Genomic DNA, 23,764 nt, shown 5'->3' on the forward strand with positions numbered 1-23,764 from the left:
CTTCAAAGGAAGAAGGAGAGAGGAGGGGGAGCGGGGGCTCATGGGAGTTGGAGAAGTGAAAAATTACAAACAGTTAGCCAGTGTGAATGTGAATGTGATTAGGTCAGCTGTTTGTGGGCTGACAGTGATGGAAGTCAGGATTCTATCCTCCCACAAACACTGGAAGACATTGGTCCTATCCTTCCTGATCAGTAATTTCAAAGGAGTGGCTCTCAGGTCCTTGAGAAAGACACGTGTGATGAGAGATGCCTATTCACAAGTGTAAGCCCTTTCTTGTAAATGCTCTGAGGAGGTTGTGGTCTATCCTCCAGAGTTGGCTAGAACAAACAGTAGATTCTCCAGGCAGCACTGAGTTTTCTCAGAGAGGCTTTATAATGAGGGGCTCTGGGGCTGTCCTAGGGACCTGGCTTAGGCCGCTAGCAGCCATGCTAGAGTTTGACCAAGTCTCTTAGTGCAGAAGTGTTCTGTGCTGAGAGTTCTAGAGCTCTCAAAACATTTAACACATGGCTGTATTCTGAGATAGGGCTTTCAGGTGGTAAATAAGGTAAAATGAGGTCAAAGGGGTGGGGCCCTAATCTGACAGTGTTAGTGTCCTTATAAGAAGAGGAAGAGACTCCTGAGATCTCTCTCTCCACACACACAAGGGGACAAAACCATATGAGGACACATCCAAAAAGCAGCCTTTGCAAACAAGAAAGAGACCCCTCACCAGAAACTGAGTCAGATGGTACTTTGATCTAAGATTTCCAGTCTTCAGAACTGTGAGAAACTAAACTTCTGTTGTCTGAGTCACCCCGGCTGCAGTATATTGCTACGGCAGTCCCTGCAGGCTACTACACCCCTGTACCCACTACATGTAAAATCGTACTAGGTATCAGTTTTAACATTCTGTGATAATAATTTGCATGAGTATACACACAGACACATTTTTATTTAGAAATCACAAACAAAAAGAGTTCTTTTTAAACTAAGGCTGTTTACTAGATATGCTAATTTCAGTCTCCCTCTGGGACTTAGAAGATTTGTTTATAGTTAAGCAGCATTTATACTCATTTATAGTAACTTCAAAAACTGAAGGCATTGCCAAAAGATGAAATGTGAATTGCTTTTAATACCACTAAGTGGACCAAATCAGAATGTTTTTTGTGACATAATATTGATGTACTTGGAGGGTTTAACTCTTCAAACATAATTAATGAAAAGTATCCAGAGATCTAGTAAGGAGGGCACGTATTGCATGGTGCACTGGGTGTTATACGCAACTAATGAATCATCGAGCCTTACATCAGAAACCGGGGATGTACTGTATGGTGACTAACATAATATAATAAAAAATCATTAAAAAAAAAAAAAAAGAAAGAAAAGTATCCAGAGAATAAAAGAATGAATGTAAGGTGTCCAGAACAGTGCCTAGAACACGGTAGGTAGCCAATCAACAGTACACAAATACAAATGTATGGGGCGCCTGGGTGGCACAGTGGTTAAGCGACTGCCTTCGGCTCAGGGCGTGATCCCGGCGTTATGGGATCGAGCCCCACATCAGGCTCCTCCACTAGGAGCCTGCTTCTTCCTCTCCCACTCCCACTGCTTTGTGTTCCCTCTCTCGCTGGCTGTCTCTCTCCTCTCTGTCAAATAAAAATAAATAAAATCTTAAAAAAAAAAAAACAAATACAAATGTATACACACACATCTCCTTGCCTTTTGTGGCTTTCATAACCCTTGACAATAACTTCACAGAACTGTTTTATGTTTTATACGGTAACTTACAAACAGAAGTGATATGTCTCATCATTTGAGAGATATCAATAATTAACAAACTAAAATAATGATATATCAGTATCATTATAAAAAGTGTAAATTTACACCATGATAACACAGAATAGAAAATGATTGTTCAAATCTATAGTTTTTATCAAGAGCATGAATGTATTTCCGAATCCAGGCTAGTGTGCATAATTATATCCATAGAGAATCAGGATTTATTGCACTACTTATTTGGGACCCTGGTTCCCAACAGGTTATTTTAGAAAATTTTGGTAAATCTTCATCATTTTTTATCAACATTTAGTCTCACCATTTTTTTCAATTTTGAAAGGAAAGTGACCAAAGCCACAAATTGATCCTCACTGTTTTGCCTGATTTATGTTTTATGTACAGAATGACATAGATGTTAACATACCACAGTACAGGAAAGTTAACTCCCGGTGTATGTTTACATTGGTCCATACGGCAATGAGCAGCGGGTTGAAAATAAGATTAAAAACAATCTTCCAACTGCAGAATAAAATGATTATATTTAGTCTGTAAGACTCCTTCAGGAAAAAGTTCGCTTTGTCTTGCTGCATCCAGAAATGGTTTAGGAACCAAAAAAAGAAAATCAATTATTTCCCTTGGGATGACATCTGACACAAATACATAGATCACCCCAAACCCACACAATTTTACTGAGTAACATGTCAGGATTCTTCTTTCTTTGAGCCTCCTATATGTCACAAAGCTTCAACCCATCCAGTACTTACGGGACGTTAAGCATCTGCCTCAGTAGTCGATTTCTACTTAGTCTGTCTTAGTCAGTTCTGGCTACTATAACAAAGGACCATAGACTGGATGGCTTATAAACAACAGAAATTTATTGCTCACAGTCCTTGAGGCTTAAGTCTGAGATCAGGGTGCCAACATAGTCGAGCTCTGGTGGGAGCCCCCTTCCAGGCTGTAAACTGCCCTCGTCTCACTCTGTCCTCACATGACAGAAGGGGCAAGGGAACTCTCTGGGTTTTTTTTTTTAAATAAGGGCACTAATCATTCACAAGGGCTCTGTGACCTCATGAACTAATCACCTCCCAAAAGCTTCAGCTCCAAATATCATCACATTGGCGGTTCCAATTCAACATATGACTTTTGGGAAGACACAAACATTCCATTTATAGCAAAGTTCATATCAAATTGACATTTAAAAATTTTTTTTCCTCTGATCAGTGAAAAACACTTCAAAAAGATCCTTCTAGATAAACATTGTTTAAGCAAAATTAGACACACCCTGTAATAAAATTAAATATAAAATCTAGCTAAGAGATCAAGGAACTGGTGGTTCCCTGACAGTCCCAATGCAGTGGAGAAGATCTATTCTTCCATGCTGCCCCCCAATTTCAGTTTCTCCCAAATAAAGAAGTAGCCCATTTTACTTAGTGGCATCTTGGAACTCTTATTAGATCATTTTACCAGGAGAGACAACTGTGCATTGAAAGGTCATGCACATAGACATGGATGTTATCCTTCCCTCTGTATTCTCTCTCTTTCCTCTGGTCCCCTAGATGCCAAAGCAGGAAGCTATTCTAGGGCCTGCTCTGAGAAGTTAGGGATCACTCTTAATCTCACATTTTGCCTCTTCTCTTTATGCTGTAAGATCAGTTAAGACAGCCTAGGCTGTATATCTTGAAATATTTCTGTATCTCAGTGTACTGTGGCTTGGTAATCAATCAGCCTCTGAAAGCTGGCTTATGGCAAAATTTAGACAAGAGGGCAGAGCTACCCTTGCAGGCTTTGGCTTAGATCACTATTTCCAGCTTACTTTTCCGGAATGCTGTTCACTGCAGTTATGAGCACAAGCTCAGTCAAAATAAAATCTGACTGTAATTCCTATTTGTGATTGTTTTTTGTTTACAAATTTCCCTTGGGATTTTCAAGGGCAAGGCATGGATATGTTTCAGGCACTATTTGGCATCCTGAGACTCCAGATCATAACAGAGTATTCATATCATGAATACATTGAGTATTACATTAGACCCAGGATTAAATATAAATGTAGTGCTTACATATATGTATATATTATATATATGATATATATGTAAAATGTATTTTATATATGTGTGTGTGTGTGTGTGTGTGTATACAAGCATTAATTTCAGGCACATTTGTCATAGACTAGAGATGAAAATTTCTACGTTTATCTTTCGAAACAACACTGATTTCTCTATAATTCAGATTTGAAATATTTGCTAGTGACACTATGGGATAAAAACTAGGCCTGGACAACTATACAATACAGCCCAATACAAAAATTTGTAATTTACTGGTAACTTACCGAATGACTCAACATTTCCATCTGCTCCATCTTAGCAACAGATCTTTGCTAAGATACTTTACTGGATTGTAGTATTATTCAGTCAATCTTTCATCTACTCAGTAACTACATTTACTGAGTGTTATAATGTGACATCATTATTCTAAACTAGTGGTCCAGGAATTAAATGTATAAAAACACTCGACTTGCAGAGGGTCTAAATACTTGTGAAAACATTTTGACATGTGTTCACTTCTACTTAAATATAAATGATATGGGATAATTTCAATTGTTATGAGCTTGGCCATAAGGACAATTCAGAAGAAAGAAAAGGTAAATGCACAACTATTTATTGAGCTCTTGCTATATTCTAGCCAGTGTTGTCCAATAAAATATTCTGTAATGATGTAAATATCCTTTTCCTGCACTGTTGAATATGGTAACCACTGATCACATGTGGCTATGGAGCACTTGAAATCTAGTGACAACTGAGGAACTAAAATTTTATTTTAATTAATTTAAACCTAAATTTAAGTAGTCACATGTGTCTAGTGACTACCATATTGGATTGCACAGTAAGATCCATATTAAGCAATTTACAGGAAGTATCTTATTAACTTTACTTAAATTAATAAAATATGCTTAATAATAATTAGCTTTACAGTCTTACTATTAATTTTATTCTATAGATATTACAATCTATAGTGCAGGACAGTTCAATAACTTGCCAACCCACTCTGTGAGTGGTACAACTGAGCTTTCAGACCAGGCAGGACTATGCTTTAAGTCATGATCTGTTAGGTAGCTTCCCTCTACGCTACACTGAGTTCCAATCATAGGAAAATTGTTACATATATTTGGAGCCAACAACAGACGAAAAACTATGATGCTATAAGTGAAAAATATTAAAGTAATATAGAAAAAGGAAAATATTTATGACAAAAATAGCAAAATGCAAAAGAATACAAACTTTCCAAGAGTTAATTGTGTAGTAATAACATGAACAAGGTAATAGTAACATGCAATTTTGAACCGATTCTTTTTTTAGTGCTAATGTTATGGATGCATTTTAAGTGTCTCTACTGTCTGTAACTTTTACTAGTCTTAATTTTCCTTCTGTTGGTCCTTTTACATGGAACAAGTAGCAACACGGGGATAGGTGGAGACAAGCAGAGAAATTCATTTGTCTTTCAAATTAGGACAGGCCTAGGACTGACTAGGAGTCTGCAAACAGTATTGCAAGGCTATCCTACAGTTTCCTATTTTCCTTGCCAACAAATTCTCAAATTACTTAAAGAGGAAAATCGCATCCAATCTCATGGAATTCAACAGTTTTATCCAAGCCGGTTATGACGCTCGTTCTTCTTTGCCATCTCCTTACTTTTCCTCATTATCCTTGGACCCAGAGAATTACCTGATCGTAGCTAACTGGACATAGAGAGAGATTAGTGGGGGAATCTAAAAAAGGATTTTACTTCTTAAGGCAAGGAAAAGTCCCTTTCTACCTGCCTTCCTCTCTTCCTGTTTGGACTGTGACTTGGTGACGCTCTGCTTGCTTGGAGCTGCAACTGCCGTTTTGTGCCACAAGAGAAGGACTAGAGATGAACAAAAATACTCATATGCCTGATATAGTTGAAATGCTGTTCAAAAAAAAAAAAAAAGGAAAAATAAGATATATTTCAATAATTTGTATGTAATTTAATTCTTTCCTTTTTTTAAAAAAAGCCACTTTTTGTAGAGTGTCCTGTTACCTGCAGCTGAAAACTGTTATGGATTCAAGTTACCTTGCCACCCAAGCTGTGGTTTCCATTGTGTGGAAGATACATGAAGTGGGGAGGCTGGGTATTACCTCGCCTCTGTGGTACAGGCTTTCCATAAATCTCCATAAAAGACAGAGTCTCCATGCAAACCATCAGGCCACAGCTGAAAAGACTTGCTAACCAGCACAGTTAAAATCTATAAAGCAGCAGGGACCTAAAAGATCCACAAATGCCTATTTTTAAATTCTGCTCTCTCACATGAATATATTAAAGTTGCTGAAGTCTCTCTGCAGCTGATATTTGGGCTGGCATTTCTGTAAGTGGAAGAGATTATCTTTTGCTTACAATTTGTCACTTCTGACTGACTGTAGATCACAGCAGCTTAGAAGCTTAACCCCTTTCAGTTAGGCTTTCTTCCAGCATTTACAAAAATCCTTTCAGCAGCCTGATGAAAATAGCAGCAGCAAAGCAATTAGGTGTAATCCCAAACATCTGCAGGCCAAGCCAGACCAATAAGTGCTTTCTCCTAGTTTAGTTACACATGACTCAAAAGTCTCATTTAAGGTCCTGACAAAGTGAAAAGAATGAAAGATCCTTCAAATTATATACACTGAAATTCAACTCTAAATACTTCCTTCCAATTCTCATGGCAAATACTGGCCATCAATGTCAGCGAAACTTAGTGCAATAAAGTTATTCTGTGTCTGGATTCATTGGCACACAATAACTGAAAATTGGATTTCAGTTCAATTTAGGAAACATTTCACAAATGCCTACTAGTCCTAAGTGCTCTCAAAAGCTGGACATAAAGATATGCCCTCAAATAGCTCATAGTCTAGAGGCAGGCTGTAATCTTTTTCTTCAATACTGCATACACTGTTTTAACATAGATTCATAGTATCACCGACCTTAGCATTTGAAGAAACCTATGGCGAGACATATTTTCATTGATAACTATTCTTTGTTAATTTCTGAGGTACTGTTAAACAAATAAACAACCCATAGGAATTTGGTTAACTTCCAAAGCATGAAGTGGAGAATTTTCCGACCTGAGCCAGTAGAGTACAATCTAAATTAATAACCATAAAAATGACGGGGCAGGCTTAGGTTTTGTACCGGAATTTTACAAATTCCCACCCCCCTTTTCTTTGGCTAAATAGCCACAGAATCCTATCCTTCTGCCCAACCAAATGAAACAGTTTTGGATCACCAGCCAACTTTCTGCAAGAAGCTTTTTGTAAGCAAGAAAACTATGTTTTACTAGTTGTGTTTTGTACTGATTTCAAGGTGATTGAGCTTTTTGATGTTCTTCCTTACCCTAGTTATGAAGAAGCTCACATATGCGCATGCTCTCTCTCAGCTCTCTCCCCCAAAGCCACAAGTCCTCTATTTCATTAAGGTCAATAATGACACCCAAGTGACAACACTGGGTCTCTGGGAAATAGGTGCGAAAAAGAAAATAAAAATGCAAGAGTTATTAGAGGTAATTCCTGTGAGGAAAAAAGAGAGAGAAGGCAAAAAATAGTAATGGAAAGACTTCTCACCATGATGCTGGTCTCACACTTGTCAAAGGAAGGGAAGGAAGCAGGATTGACAGGAAGACCCTCAGACTGCAGGGCAGCTCTGTGGAAGTCTCAGCCACCGGGAAGTTTCAGTGCAAAGAATGCCCAGAAGAGGGGAGCCAAAATGACCGCAAATGGTAAGCCCTTGGATCCCCATGATGCTTGTCACTGGCTAGAGACTGCCCAGAAAGTGTCTGGCCTTCAATTGAAAGCCAAGACAGATCTTGAAGTGTTGGGACTCAGCTAACTGCCCTCCTTGCAGCAGATTCTCTCAAAAGATGTGAGTGGCTCACTTTCAAGGCTATAATAGTGAACTGGTAATGATTTTTAACCTTTTTCCTTCAGATATTTGGCAGTTTTCTAATAGACCTGTATGTCCACACAATTTCACTTCAGGCAATATATTTATTTAATGCAATTCTTCAGATGCTACCCTAATGAATTGGCACCAATGCTTTTTAGGACCATCTTTTACCTTAATGTGCACCATGGAGAAATCTGTCATTAAACAGCTGATGCTGCCTTTTTATTCCAGGAATACATTTGGGAATTGAAAATCTTACATGCAAAATATAGAGCTAAGTTCTGGTCATGTAACTTAGCACCTGAAATGGAACCAGACGCTTGAACAGTATCACTAGGACACGGTGACATTGCTTACTTTCCCCCCATCCTTCTCTTAGATCTTTCATTCTCCGTATCGGTTTGACGTTTTGCCAGTTCCTTCATTAGGTTGGACACGATTCAAACCTTAATGCCTGAGATGAGAGGGAGGTTTGGTTGGACGTGGAAGAGACATCCCCCAAATTATAACATTACCTCTATACTGGGTCACAGGACAGGTTTTTAAATAGCATTCGGCAAGTTGTATCTCCTTACTACTAGAACTTTCTTTATCTATTTGATACTATACTATAAAATTGAGTAGTTACACATTCTCCATTTTTTTCTTAAATTACCTTTAGTTTTATATCAACAAATAGACTAAAAAATTCAATTTTTTAATGTTCTCTTGATACAAAACCGAAGCACAAATGAAAAAGACTTGAAATTACAAACTAAACTATAAAATACTATGCCAGAACCATATTTAAATTTAATACTTAATTCTACATGACACTAAAGTAATAATTAAATATCTATTTGAGGGGTGCCTGGGTGGCTCAGTTGGTTAAGTGTCTGCCTTCCGCTCAGGTCATGATCTCAGGACCCTGGGATCAAGCCCCATGTAGGTCTCCCTGCTCAGTGGGGAATCTGCTTCTCCCTCTCCCTTGCCTTCTGCACCTAACCCCCCTCATGTGTGCTCTGTCTCTCTCTCAAACAAATAAAATCTTTTAAAAAATAAAATATCTACTTGAAAAGGGGGCTAGTGTTATGCCATTTAAAACAGAAATAATGATGATCAGTTTTTATATCTCAAAAAGTGAGCTGTCAATAACTGTAGCAAAAAAGAAAATGTCTTCCATAGGTTTGATAATTTTATAAAAATCATGTGTGATATCAGAAATAATGTTACAATGACTTCTAAAAACAAACTTGTGGCTACACATTGAAATAGATCACATAGTTTTATATTTTAATAAGAAAGTATACTAGTTATTATTGAACAATGAAGTGTAAATTGTTTCTGGGCCTTACAAAAATATCATACCCTATATATCATATATATGATACATATGTGCTATATATGGTGTATGTGTATATAGGTATAGTATATATGTGTATTACAAACACACACATATATACATGTATGGGATTATATATAATTTTTTTAATGCAATGAAAGAAATTTTATTGGTCTAGGGGATTTGCGGGAGGCATAGGCACTGGGCCAAGGTGGCACAGGCCATGCTCAAGGTACCCTCTCAGGTTCAGTGCCCACCAAGGAAGCAGCTGATGCAGTCAGGAATCCCACTGGCATGACCCATGGCCTCATTCTGAGGACTCTGCCATGGCTCTAGCAGGGGAAGCCTCCTCTGGAATGAGTGGGGCTCCTTGGGCACAAACTGTATACCCACTACTGTCCAGCCTGGTCAACGTAGATAGCAAAGGTGATGGTCACAAGGTCAGGGGGATAGCCCAGATTCCAGGTGACAGAGGTGCTCCTTCCAGCAGTATCCACCTTTCGCCAGTTTAACTATCTCCCCATATGAGTCCACCTGCAATTTCTGGGCCAAGACTTCTTCCACCAAGGGTATACATATGTATACGAAACATTTGTATTGTATGTATACAATACAAGCTTTATTTGAATTAGCATTTCATTCAAATTTTCCCAGCATTTTCAATTCTAGCTCTATTCCTTAGATTGGGAGAAAATCTTGTGTGTGAGCATAAAGAGTTGAATAAGAATGTTCATGGAAGAATTGTTTTTAATAGCAAAAAACAAAACAAAACACATGTGCGTGCACACAAACTCAAAACAAAAAACAAATGAGCAAGCAAAAAAAAAAAAGCCACTGGAAGCAACTCAAATGTCTGTTTTTCTCTCTCCTTAATTTTTAGCTTTTCTATTTCCTGTTTGGATTTCCAATTTTTTTCCTCCTTAAAACTTACAGCATTATATCATGCTGTATTAATATGATTTTAGGCACAATAATATAGATTTCAAAACATGTCAGATTGCATATGAATGTCTGATGTATACAAAAAATATAGGACCAGGAACAAATGAGAAAGTTGGTAAAAGGTAATAAAATACACTGGAAAAATAAGACTTGGAATAAGAATTTATGGGTGGGCAGTCATAGCCAGGGGACTTAGGGAAGTCCCTTGAGTCTCATTTTCCTCATCTGGAATATGGGGATAAGGTATAAATAATGCCATTCATGCCTGATTCCACAGAGTTATTTTGAGAATCAAATACATTACCATATGTGAATGAGCCCTTAAACTCTAAAGTTCTGTGTTAAACATGGGATGTTGCCTTCTTTTTAAAGAAATGCACAGTAAGAAAGGAAGTATTCCAGTATTAAATTAGCAGAAGCAAAGATGGACAATGCGAAACACTAGCCCTGGAAATTTAAGTTAGAGATGTAGTTCCAACAAGTTGGGGAGAACATTTCAAGTTATGAGACTGCAGCTGACAACCCAGCAGACTGGGACTGCCAAACAGGAAAGGAAAACTAATTTCTGGCTCAATGGTAGAGAAATAAATCCACTCATGTTTGGAAATTAGGCCATACCCAGAGATATGTTACTTCACTTCAGAAAGCACACAGAGGGTAAGGCTAAATCAGCAAACATTTTGTTATATGTATTGTAGACATGGAGCAGAGATTGAATAAAGGATTGCAAGATATAAAAATGTATCTTTCACAAGGGTATGTGCAATATTGGAGAAGAAATGTGAAAGCTTTCGCTAAGCGCTTCCTCCCAGGAATCCATTTGTTAAGGTCATTAATACTCATTGCAATGAACGAACTTTCAGGTTTCGGCGATTTAACACAGTCCAGAGCAGGTCAAGATTCTTCCTCTTCTTTTGTCTACATCGTATAAACTGGATGCACTGTGAACTGCCATGGCAGTGGAAGAGAGGGACAGAAGCGTTATCCCTGGTCTTAACTGTATGATCATAGAAGTGACACACATTAGTTTTGCTCACAGTCTACTGGCCATGTCTAACCACATAGCCACAACGTGATTGCTGATGTGTCACAGAAATGAGTAGAGACCATATGAATATTTGGTGAGCACAGGTCATATTTCTAGAACTAGTATGTCCTTTTACTCCTTTCTTCAAATATAGTGAATACACAGAAACTCTCCCATAAGGAGTCAACACAAAACCCCACACAGACATTGCACCCTGAGGATCTAGAGTCTCTGAGTGTGAGCAGCAGGGTCTCCATCAGAATGGGTGTAGCATGTCACCTTCTTGAAGTTGCAGGGTAATGAGGCCAGTTATCTTACCCTCCACACCAGTGTTGACACAGGATACCGGCAAAACACACTCTTCTTAACTGCAATACACACTCTAAGAATGGTAGACACTACTGCTTCCAGAACATGACAAGTCTCACTGGGGAAATGTTAAAAGGAACCCGTCCTCTGGGGGTTGGGGAGGTACTTCGATGACTGGCCTTGATTCTTCTGTCTGAAAAGTTCTTATTTATTAATTTTCCCTTTGTGCTTCCTTCTTCATCCATTTACTTTCTTAGCTATAATCCGTGGGTTTTGCAGAGTATGACCATCTTGGAATTAAACAATGCTCAGCTCACTTTCTGCTCTTAGGTTTGAATTCCAAGATCTTTTTAAAAATCTTACACAGGGGCACCTGGGTGGAGCCCTGTGTCGGGCTCTGCACTCAGCACAGAGTGTGCTTGAGATCCTCTCTCTCTCTGCCCCTCCCTCTGCTCACGCACTGTCTCTCTCTCTCTCCCCCCCCTCAAATAAATAAATAAAATCTTGAAAAAAAAATGTACACAGCCAAAAGGGGCTTGGGAAAGCTGGGTTAGCACATTCACATTTGCTGAACAAAAGCTTCACGTATGAGGAATTTATGATCTAGGATAGCAGGTAAAATGTGTGGTCAAATATCTATAATATAAAGTATAACCGAACAAAGCATCATGGGCATTCAAAGAAAAAGGAGAAATCAATCCAAATGGAAATATTGAGTTTAGTAGACTGGCCCAAAATATTATAACCTGACTTTCCCTCTCTAAGCCCTTCCACAAATTCTGCATCGGAACAATGACAGTTTCCCAGAGTTACTACTCTTTGCTATTTTGTCTCTTTCTGTGACTCTGCATAGGTTACTTCTGCTTAGACTTTCCCTGTCACCGACCACCTGACAAATTCCTACTCATCCTCTAAAACTCATCTCAAGGGAATACTCCTCAATGATGCCACCCCTGACCAGGGGAGATTACCCTCCTTTGTTCCTGAATAGTATTTTGCTTGCTTTTGTTTTTACTCCAAGAGTTAAGTATGCAAATGGTACATCCAGGGAGGTTAATGCATACTTTGAAGCCTTGTTCTTAGCCTTTTCTCCTTAGACATATTTTACCTTATTTATTTTACGTGGTTATAATTGTATTTCGTATACAGTGGTATATCTCAATATTTCTTTATTTTAGCCACAATAATGTAAGGTTTTTATTACAGAATTCTAAATGGTTATATTATATCCCAGTGGGTAGCTTCTCTATACTGTTGTGGCTGAGCATAGCTGTTTCCTGTTTTTCTTTTACAAATAGCAGACTAATGCAGCTAATCATGAATTTCATCCATCTCTATTATTTCCTAAGTAGAATACTGAACCATTTATTTTCTCACATGCCAACAGACAGGAATTTCCTGTTACTAAATGGCATCTGAAAGTTAACAATGTACTCATCTCCAGCAATAAGCCATGTTATCTGTTTCAACCATCAACTACTGCATAGCAAAACACATCAAAACTTGGTAGCTAAAAACAATTTTATTATTTCTCATGATTCTATATGTTGACCAAGGTCAGCTGGGTAGTTCTCCTCTGTGTGATGTGAGTGGGCGACATCATCAGGGGACTTATTGGGGACAAAATGGCTTCTTCGCATGCTGTCTTTTGGCTGGGAGCTCAACTGAGAGTGTTGAACAGAACTCCCACTCGTGCCTCCCCACGTGACTAGCTTCTGAGCAGCAGATAGATTTTGAGAGGGAGCATCCCAACAGTGATTGCTCCAAGGGAGCAAATAGAAGCTGCTAGATAATTTAAAGCCTAACCCTGCAACTGGCACAGTGTGATTTCTACCACATTTTGTTGTTTAAGCAGTCACACAGCATAAACAAAGAAAGAAACAAATAAACAAACCCAAGGGAAGGGCAATTTTTACATGCTGTGTGGGACTGTAACAAAGAACAGATAGTCATCTTTAATGTACTGCATGCCCAGTCTCCAGTTATTTTGGGTGTCATGATACAGTGTTAAATTCCCTTAATTTCATTTGACTTCAAAATTCTGAGAGGTACTGTAAGAGTCTCCTTGTACTGAGTTTTCTTCATTTTTGCCAAGTGTAACATAATGTCAAACATCAACTATGGCTTCCCCAAATGAATTAAACTTAAGTAGATCTTGGGAGGGAGAATTCTATAACGTTTCCTCTCAGCAAGTACGCTCTATGAAATCTTCTATATATGCTTCACTATTCTCTCTTCCCTGTTTCATCACCATCTACTTGTTTTCCTTCTGTATCCAGGGTATATATGTCTTCAGTGGTCATTCTATGAATCCACAGCAGGAAAAGGTGGGGACATCAGTGATTCCCTTGCCCATAGCTGGGCTCAACAAGTCAGACTGAGATAATGGCAGACTTGGCAATTTTGCCTAACAGTTTCTCCATATCATGTCACATCTAGAGCATAGTGGCTGGTTAAAAAAGATGAGAGTTCAGATACGCGTTTTGACATGGACTGCTAGAGGGATAAACAACTCTCGCAGCCTTCAGGAAGGAGAGAGTTTGATGAGTGGTCTTTGTGAGTCACTCTGCTCCAGAGCCCACAAGAGCGTGCTCATGCTCCTCCATCTAAAAATATCAATAGTTTAACTTCTTGGCCTCTTTAAAAATATAAGCTTAATTGGGTTATAGGATTTTGTAGCTTAGAGAGCTCACAATGGCCACTCAAGTTTTTCTGTCTCCAGATTCCTGCTTCAAGTTCAGCTGCAGTTAATAACAGAAACCCTTGCACTCAGGACTGAGAGAGACCTGGGAGATTCTATGGCATTGCCCAAAGATCACACATCATAGGAACTGCTGGAAGCGAACACCATTTATCTGCCTCTGCCTCTAAGGAGTGAATCTACACTTTTCAAAGATGCCTTTTCACCGGAGAAAGAGGATATAAGATGAACAGCTAAGCTACAAATGTGTAGCCTGCACCAACCCCACGTCCCCCATCTTACACATTTCACTGGAAACTACCATCCACTTCTATTTGCAAAGGATATTCTCCACAATCCTAATGTCCTCAATTACACAGAAAGGAAGCTCAAAGTCCATACTAAAGAATTTAACAGAGACAATTTCTTTTACTCATAAGACTTTAATCACTACCATATATGTATCTAGGAAAAATATTGAACTTCGGATGTGTATTCAAATAGTTATCAAAATTTTCCTATTTGGATGTCCCATAGGCAACTAAAAATTCAGAATGTCAAAGAATGAATTATATTCCCCTAAAAGTTTCTGTCACAATTAATGGTACTACTATTTTTCATACCACTCAAGATAGAAACTGAGACATTTTATCTCATGTCTTAACTCCCAGGTTTGGGGGAGCCTATCAAATAAATATAACTCAAATCTAGAATTTCCTACAATGTGTTCTGGGAAACACTAGTTCCATGAAATTCTTCAGTGAAGATTCTTTTACATAGAGAAAAATCTGTTATCAATCCCCAGTTAAGAGTTTTCACTGCATTTTAGCAAATCAGAATTTGACTTAATTTAGTGTTTTTCCGAGTTATTATTTGATTGCCCAAACTTTTCTATTTACTACCTGATGAAATCCTTCAAAGCAAACATTTCATGGAATACCCTTAAGGAAATGGTGCTCTAACATGTCTTCTGCTGTTTACTTTATTTTCCCATCACCCTTTACCCATCTTAATATAAAAACTAATATAAAACCAACCTTCTAACTAACTCTGTTTCCATTCTTCTCTTTTGCTACGTGTCTTTTTCACTGGACTAAAAGTGATATTTGTAAAATACAAATCTCATTCTGTTACTTTTCTGAAACATCTTTAGCTCTTCTTCATTTTCAAAAGACAGTTTTGCCAGGTATTAAATTTTTGGTTAGCCACTTTGTCAGCTTGTTGAGTAAGTCATCTCACTCCCTTCTGGCCTGCAAGATTTTTTTTTTTTAAGATTTTATTTATTTCAGAGAGGAGAGAGAGAGAAAGAGAAAGAGCGAATAAGCTGGGGGGAGGGGCGGAGGAGAGGGAGAAGCAGACTTCCCACTGAGTAGGGAACCTGATGTGGGGCTCAATCCCAGGACCCTGAGATCATGACCTGAGCTGAAGACGGACACTTAACCAACTGAGCCACCCAGGTGCCCCTGGCCTGCAAGATTTCTGTTCAGGAATCCACTGATGGTCTTATGGGGCTCCCTTGTACGTGATGAGTCACTTCTCTTGCTGCTTTTAAAAGTCTGTCTTTGACTTAAAATTTTTATTATAATGGGTTTTTGTAAATTTTTGAACCATCCTGTTTGGAGTCCTTTGTACTTCATGAACCTGAATGTATTTTTCCCTCCACAGAGTCATGAAGTTTTGAGCCATTATTTCTCTAAATAAGCTTTCTGAACCTTTTCTTCTTCTTTTGGGATTCCTATAGTGTTATGTATTGACTATCTTGATGATATTTCATAAATCCCTTAAGCTTTATACACTTTTTTATTCATTTTTTCTTTGTTCTTCTGACAATTTCAAATGACTTCTTTCTGGGTTCCATGCTTCTTTCTCCTGTTTGATTGACTGCTTTTGGAGCTCTCTGCTGAATTATCATTTCAGTTATTATATTCTTCAGCTCCAGAATTTCTCTTGGTGTCTTTTTAATGGTTTCTGTCTCTTTGCTAATATTCTCATTTTGTACATGTATCGTTTTCCTGATTTCATTTCATTTTCTATTTCTGTTCTACTGTAGCTCACTGAGCTTCTTTAAGACAAATATTTTGAATTCTATGTCAGGTAATTCATAGATTTCTTTACAGTTGGTTACTTTTTGTTCCTTTAATAGTGTCATATTTCTCTAATTTGTTGTGTCCCTTGTAGCTTTGCATTAGTGCCTATCCACTTGAAGAAGGAGCCACCTTTTCCAGTCTTTATGGACTGTCACTGGCAGTGAAAGGCCTTCACCAATTAGATCAGCTTAAGATTCTGAGAGTGTCTTAAACTTTTTTTTATGGATATGTACATTCCACTCCTCCTGGGGTGGAAGTCACAGGACTGTGCATCCTTTCCCAATCTCACAGAGCCATGGCAGTTGCTGAGTCGTCTGCCTCTTTCCCTAGAGAAGTTCCCTAAAATGCTGGGACACTGGGTGCAAGCTCCACTTCCCTCCCTCCCTCCTGAAGAAGAAAAATCAGGATTGTACACTCTCTTCCATCCTGCTGAACTGTGTTAGGTACTGAGAGCTATTCTGCTATTTTCCCCTGGGTGGTACACCGAGATTTTGGGATATTAGGTATAAGTTACACTTTTCTCCCTTCCTCCTGAAGGAGTCGTCTCAGGGTTATGTGCCATCACTTAATCCTGCAGACCCAAGCTGACTGCTGAGATCCTTGCCATATGCTGAGAGCTACCACCCACTCCTATTGCTATAGCTGCTCCAAGACATTTCAACTGTGTTGGATCCCTTAGCACTCTGGGTGAGGTGAGACAGAAATAGTTCTCCCAGCCAGTACCCTGAAAGGCTAGGATACTGGATATATGCTTTTACTGTTTTCCCCTCACGGAAGAAGTCACCAAGGGGATCTTTCACTGCGCTGATTTGGGGGAAGGGGATATGTGGATAAAGTTCTTCTTATCCATTTCGATGCAATTGTTCTTAGTCCTGTGACTTTCTGGGGTGCTGAAACTTAACTAGAGGTTTGGGGTTCTCATAAAGGTATTATGATCTGTATATGATTATTAAATCAGTGTTTCTGTAGAAGGATGAGGGCTGGGACTTCCTATTCTACCATCTTGTAAATGTCACTCCCTGAATTACTTATTTTGTTTTTCTGTGCTTCAATCACATTTGCATTTTAAACCCTTAGCCCTACACTGAACATATAATAAGTGGTTAATATATGCTTGCTGAATAAGTGATCTAAATTCAATTTTAATAAACATCTACCTCTCTTGTGTTCTGCATCCTGATAGTTGTGAAGGCAGTATACAAGAAAATATATGGTTTCCATTATATAATGTAATGGCTTATAATTTAATAGTGTAGTACATATAAATACCTCTGTCAGTCCGATTAAACATAGATCTATAAATGATGCAATAAAAATTAAGTAAGTGCTCTGAATGTGGCTCTGGAAAAAAAAATATTCCAGCTTAGGTGGGCAAGGTTGGTTGCTCATGGAATTGGTAGATCTATAAAAATATCTCCGTGTTTTGATAAGTGGATATTGCAGAAAAGGACATTCTAGAATGATATATATCTTCTTTCTGTTGAAAAAGGATTCTCAAGTGGACCAATGTATGTTATTTGGAACAATAGTGTTCAAATGAGTATTATTGTGATGGTGAAGATGGATAGGTAAAAGAAAGAGAATGGAAAATGGCAAGGAGTAAAGCTATAAAAAGTTAATGGCTCCATAGTAGAGAATCCACAACTGCTAAGTAAATGATTTAGACTTGGTTTTCTGTCTGAGCCATAGAAAGATTACTTCTAACCCCAAACCCACACAAGCCCCACAGGGAAATAGCATAATAAGATGATAAGATCAATATCTTAAAGATGCTCTCTTGAAACTGTATTTAGCTTTTATGAAAAAGACTAAATGTTGAGGGCTGAGAACATAGCACAGGTGGCAGAAAGACCAGCTAGGTTTTGGAAATGTCTAGGTAATTTAGTTAGAATTTGCAGTAGAAAGGGACAATGGAAAAAGAATTGCAGTTAACTCTGGCTCTGTGAACATCAAAACCATGTATTTATAAAACAGTTTCTTTTGAATGCTTTTATTGTGTTCTTTGCATTTATATTTAGATTTTTTTTTTCATTAATGAGTGTTAATGTACAGATACTTTTGATACAGCATTGGACAATGCAATCAAAGGCCTTTAAAGTCACTTGTTTTGTAGAACGAGATTTATTCCTGGTTTCAGTGGGAGTTACATTCACTACCATAAAAAGGGCAGAGACCAACAAGTCCTTGTAAAATCCTACATGAATTTCCATATAAATAAAAATGCAGTTTCAAAGAACTTACTTCCTTACATTTGCTAAAGCCGGTACCTGTAGTATTGATCATATGGCTCACAGCTATTTTATGGTGAGAGGTAAAACCAAAAGGGAAAAACAGTGTTATTTACACTTTTTTGATTCATGGAGAAATTATTTCTCTTTGAAGCTTAAGGAGGAAAATCTTCAGTTTTTAAAAAACCCTGTGCAACGAACAAACACATACACACACACCCGCACGCACGCACATACAAAGAAATGGGGAAATGTATTTTAATTCATTCACAGGTTTCACTGCAAAACATTTCATAAAACTCTCTGGGTCAAATTTGCCAATGTGGATGCCTGAATTATTTCTGCTAGATAAAATCAAGTCAACCTGTCATTTTGCATTATAAACAGATGATCGAGGATGCACAATTTAACATCTGCATGCACAGTAAGCAGTTGGGCCAGTACAAACAGTTGCTGTGATGTGGACAAATGAGTTTGAATCCACACACATTCTCCATGTATTATTCAGATGGCTTCATTTGTAAATTAGGGTCTTTAAATATGAAAAAAGAAAAAGAAAATAGTTTGATCAAGTCCAAGTATTTTAAGTTAGAATGTTCCACAAAATGAAGCAGATTTGTTAATAAAATTAACATACTGGAAATTTGGACATAGGGAACACCTGGCACACATTTTTGGCATATAATTAGATAACTGAATATCTATGACAGCTAGTTAATTGTCATAATCAGTGGATAATTTATTTGAGACATAATCTTATTCATGCCTTTCTTATGTACAAATGGACATGTTGCCAGATGTGCATGAAGCATCATTTCAGTTCTGCTTTTGCAATGGGATTTGACTTCCATTAGTCTACCTTGGCAAAATATCACCCTTTAACTGGTGGTTTTCAGAAAATACTGATTTGGAGACAGCTTTTGAAGAGAGGCCATTGCAAGAGAATCATATTTCGTTAACTAAAGGAGAGTTGGTAGTAAAGTGGATGAAAAATTACACTCTATGTATTTTGAAATGAAAGCTAGTTATAAATAATCATTCGAAGTTTCTCAAAGGAAATTTTTTAGACCTCCTCACATAGTAAGAAATTAGAAAACAGTACACTAATCTGGAGGATACTAGAGATACATTCACACGTGTAAACATTCTTTCACTGTCTTGTCAGTACGATTTTAAGGTCTGCATACTTCAGACACCTTACTACGGGTCTCTGTGCTGCTCACCTGGGAAGCTCTAAATTTTAGGGGAAAAAGTACAACTTCAGCTCCTTCTTCTGTTTCATTGAATGGAGAATTGTTGCCATAGAGAACCAACTAGATTTGTAGTAGACTTTGTATGACTTATATAGAATTTTTCGTTGAGTTGAGCCATTGAAATTCGGGATTGTTTGATACGACAGTATAACATAGCCTACTCTACCTTGTACGCAACTATTTGATCCCTCAGAAATTCTGCATACACTTAACTGCTCCCTATGACATACTGCTCTTAAGGAAGCACCTGAATCTCTGAAATGTTTATACTTTCATGTGGAAGCATCAGTAAACAATTGATATCCGAACCAAAAATAATGTATGACCATATTTGACACTGGCCAAGAATGAATCATATGTCCAACTCTAACTGGGAAATGTAGCTTTTTGCTGGATGAATTTCCCACCCCAATAAAACTGAAGTTCACTTTATAAATAAGGAGATAATGATATTGGAAATACAATTTTCATCTCTGCCACAATTTCCAACCGTATTGACAGAAATGGGAAAAACTTGATTAAAAGAAGGAGACTAATTGCCTCAAGTGTTAGAACCAGAATTTGAATCCAGGTCCCTACATCTATAGTATATTACTGCTGCGATCTCAGTTTTGGATCATCCACAAAAGGATTTATAGTAAAAAAGAGATGAGCCTTTGTGGTACAGAAGGCTTGGTGTCCACCAGAGATTTAGGTCCTATTTTCATCTACAAGAGCTGGTGCTAGGAAGCACAGAGCAGCCAGGCAATACATTTCCCATCCTCTTTTGTGTAAAGTGTGAGCGTGAAACTAACTCTTGCCAGTGGAATATAAATAACAATGACGCATGTTGCCTACAGACTGAGGTAGTTACAGAATGCATTACCTTCCCTAACCTTGCTCTTTTTAAGTTGAATGTCAAAGCTTGAAAGAACTATCTTAGAAACTATACGTCCAAGAAGGTAGAGCCTCAGACTGCTTGGCATCTTGGACTTTGTGGAAAAGAAATAGCCCCTCCTCTCTCCCAGGACCATTGTTGAAAAGGAGCCTGTACTTAGCCTATTATCTGAAAGAGAAATAAATTTTGGGTTTAGCAACTGAAATTTTGGAGTTTATCTATTATAGAGGCTGGTTGACTAATAAAATAACAAATTAAAGGAACTGACTGACTTCTGCGGAAATCAGGCATTACTAAGGGAAACGGGATTCCCTGGGAAGAAGGCACATTCTTTGGTCTCAAGATATGTGATTTACTGCTCCTACCCTAAGGCTGGTCCATGAGGCGATGGGAAAGATCTTACTGAAGAGAGGAAGAAAAAGGTCATAATAAAATGAGGAGCTAAGAAAGCACAGTCAGTTAAAAGAAACTCACATTTCAATTAATTAATTATGCACAGATTATGAGAACAAAGGTTAACTAGCAGAACTTCAATGGTAACTCTGCAAGCAGCTATATTCCCCAGAGCCCATTTAAAGTCTGGAAATACGTCAAACTTTATTTAACTGAAAGTCAAAACAGACAATCAGAGGTCCCAATTGCTCTCAGGCTGTGCTATCTAATCATTTAGCTATTGAGTACTTGAAATGTGACTAGTTCAAACTGAGAATATGCTATGAGTCTAAAATACACAAGAAATCTTGAAGACCTGGTATAAAAAAGAATGTAAAATATCTAAAGAATAATTTCTATAATGATTATAAGTTCAAATTATATTTTGGACATACTGGGTTAAATAAAATATAATAAATAATTTTACCTTTTCTCATTTTTTAAAATGTGGCTACTGGAGGGGCACCTGGGTGTCTCAGGTGGGTCCTGGGCTGGAGCCCTGTGTCAGACTGCCTGCTCAGCAGGGAGCCTGCTTCTCCCTCTCCCTCTGCCCCTCCTCCCCGCTTGATTCTCTCTCTCTCAAATAAATAAATAAATAGAATCTTAAAAACGTGGCTACTAGAAAATTTATAGAGGAGGCTCACACTACATTCTTATTGAACAATACTGTACTAAGGGATATACAGTGTGTTGCATTTGTTCTGGCATATTTAGGGTTGGGGAAAGATATGTAATAACAAACACTTATGCAAAGAAGCAACTTAGTCAAGAAATTACAAAAGAAAATAAGGGGTTGAGTTGGTTTGGTAGATTTTTAAGCATGTCATTTACAAACAAATTTACAGATGAAGAAAGAGTACCTTCCCCAACCCATGCTTCAGTGACTCTTGAAGAAAAACAAACAAAACAATCAAACTTAAAAAATACACACACATACACACAACAGTTTGATATTCTGTCACCAACACTCTGTGACCCTTACATATAGCACTTTGAAGTCATGATCCCTCAGTTCCCTACTATTTAAATAGAAGCAATTAGGGCACCCAGGTGGCTCAGTCAGTTAAGCATCAGACTGTTGGTTCAGCTCAAGTCATGATCTCACAGGCCATGATATCGAACCCCACATCAGTCTCCAGGCTTAGTGGAGAGTCTGCTTGAAGATTCTCTCCCTCTGCACCCCCCCAACTAAATAAATAAATCTTTAAAAAAATAAAATAGAAACAATTATATTTGCTTTCCTTATATAATTATGGCAATCAAATGTGAAAACATGCATTAAAACACTTGAGGAAAGTATATAAGTGCTCTACAACTGTAAGAAAGAACATACTTGCAAATTAGGGGATTTAATAACTGAAGAGAGAAAATATTATAGCTCTTTCTAAATAATGTTTGCGCCTGCAGGTATTACATATGAATGATTTAATGGACATTTAAGAAGTTTCTTTTCATTCTAAATCATACCAAGGATTCAATCAGACTCATCTTACAATAATAACGCAATTACTACTTCTAGCATAAAACATTTTTTAAAAATGTGACAACATACACATTTTTGCCTCAAATCTGTTCTGTGCCTTCATACTCACTCTCACTAGACAGTGTAATATAGAGCCAGTCTCAGGAGCCAAGTCACTTACATTTGAGGTAAGCCTGGTATTTTAAAATTTATAAAACATGGTGCCATAGTCCATGAAAAAATTTTATATACATGACATTTTGAATGGAAAACATGAAGTCATTAAAAACATATCTAAGGTCTTAGAGAATATATTCCACAACTCTTTGGGGGAAGAACAGTGGGTTTTATGGGTTTTTGGTTGTTGTTTTTTTTTAATCTGCGTATTTTCAAGGCTTACTTCAGATTTTTTATTTCAAACATATGTCAACTTTTATAACCTGTTTTAATTTTGTCCTTAGTCACGTTGGCATTATTTTTATTCATTTAATGTAGACAATTACATTTCTGCTTATCTTATATTTTTATTTCCTGTGTCGTTCTTTGCAAAAATTAAATAAAACCATTGTGTATGTATGAATGTGTCATTTTCACACCATATGCTCTTCAACATTGCAAATCATTTAAAAAAATAACCTTTGCTAATTGTGTAAGTCAAACTGGCATTTCATGAGACTTTGAGTTGTGTTTTTTTTTAGCCATCAGAGGATCTAAACCTATGGTCTTGAACTAACTGGTCACTTAAAACTTTTCTTTTGTTTCTCATTTTAGTCAATTTAATATGTAATGTGTCTATAATTTTATTATTTATTTAAAATCACTTTTATGTCAAAGAGGTCAATTATTTTCTATCATATTCATTTAATATACTTTTCCAAATATGTCATAATTTGTTACTTGTTTTAATTATGTCTTTAATTATACTGGAGTTATTCTTTGCTGATGCTTAACACTCCATCATCTAATTGAATAATACATATTTCTTCCCTCTGGCTTTGTTATGTCAGTCTATATAATGCAGTGGTACAAAGAAGACTCTACTGCTAAAATTCTTGAGTTTAAATCCCATCCCTAATCTGCTGTATAATCTTATATATATTGTTTATCTCATTCTAGCTTCAATTTTCTAATTTTAAAAGCAAGGGTAATGCTGATACCTCCATAATAGGTGGTAATACAGGCAAAACTAGGATAATGTCTTATATACAATGACTACTCATCAAATGATAGCTACCATTATAACACATTGAATTCTTATGAACCCATGAGTGAGTTTTTCATCTCTCCATTTTGTTGCATAGATATAGTTGAGATTTAAAGTCATGGGCTGGCTTCAAAAAGAATGAAATCTTGCCATCTGCAACAATGTGGATGGAGCTAGAGAGATTATGCTAAGTGAAATAAGTCACTCAGAGAAAGACAGATACCATATGATTTCATTCATATGTAGAATTTAAGAA

At 37.4% G+C, this 23,764-nt stretch overlaps 1 long non-coding RNA gene across 1 annotated transcript in view; it reads right to left on the reverse strand.

Annotated features, from left to right (window-relative positions):
• LOC123788336 (uncharacterized) overlaps nt 1-23,764 on the reverse strand; it is a 603,154-nt gene that overhangs the window by 170,271 nt on the left and 409,119 nt on the right. The gene's annotated exons all lie outside the window — the stretch shown is intronic.

This window comes from Ursus americanus, chromosome 20, assembly GCF_024610735.1.
Source record: "Ursus americanus isolate L20-20 chromosome 20, mUrsAme1.1.p, whole genome shotgun sequence".
NCBI lineage: Eukaryota > Metazoa > Chordata > Mammalia > Carnivora > Ursidae > Ursus > Ursus americanus.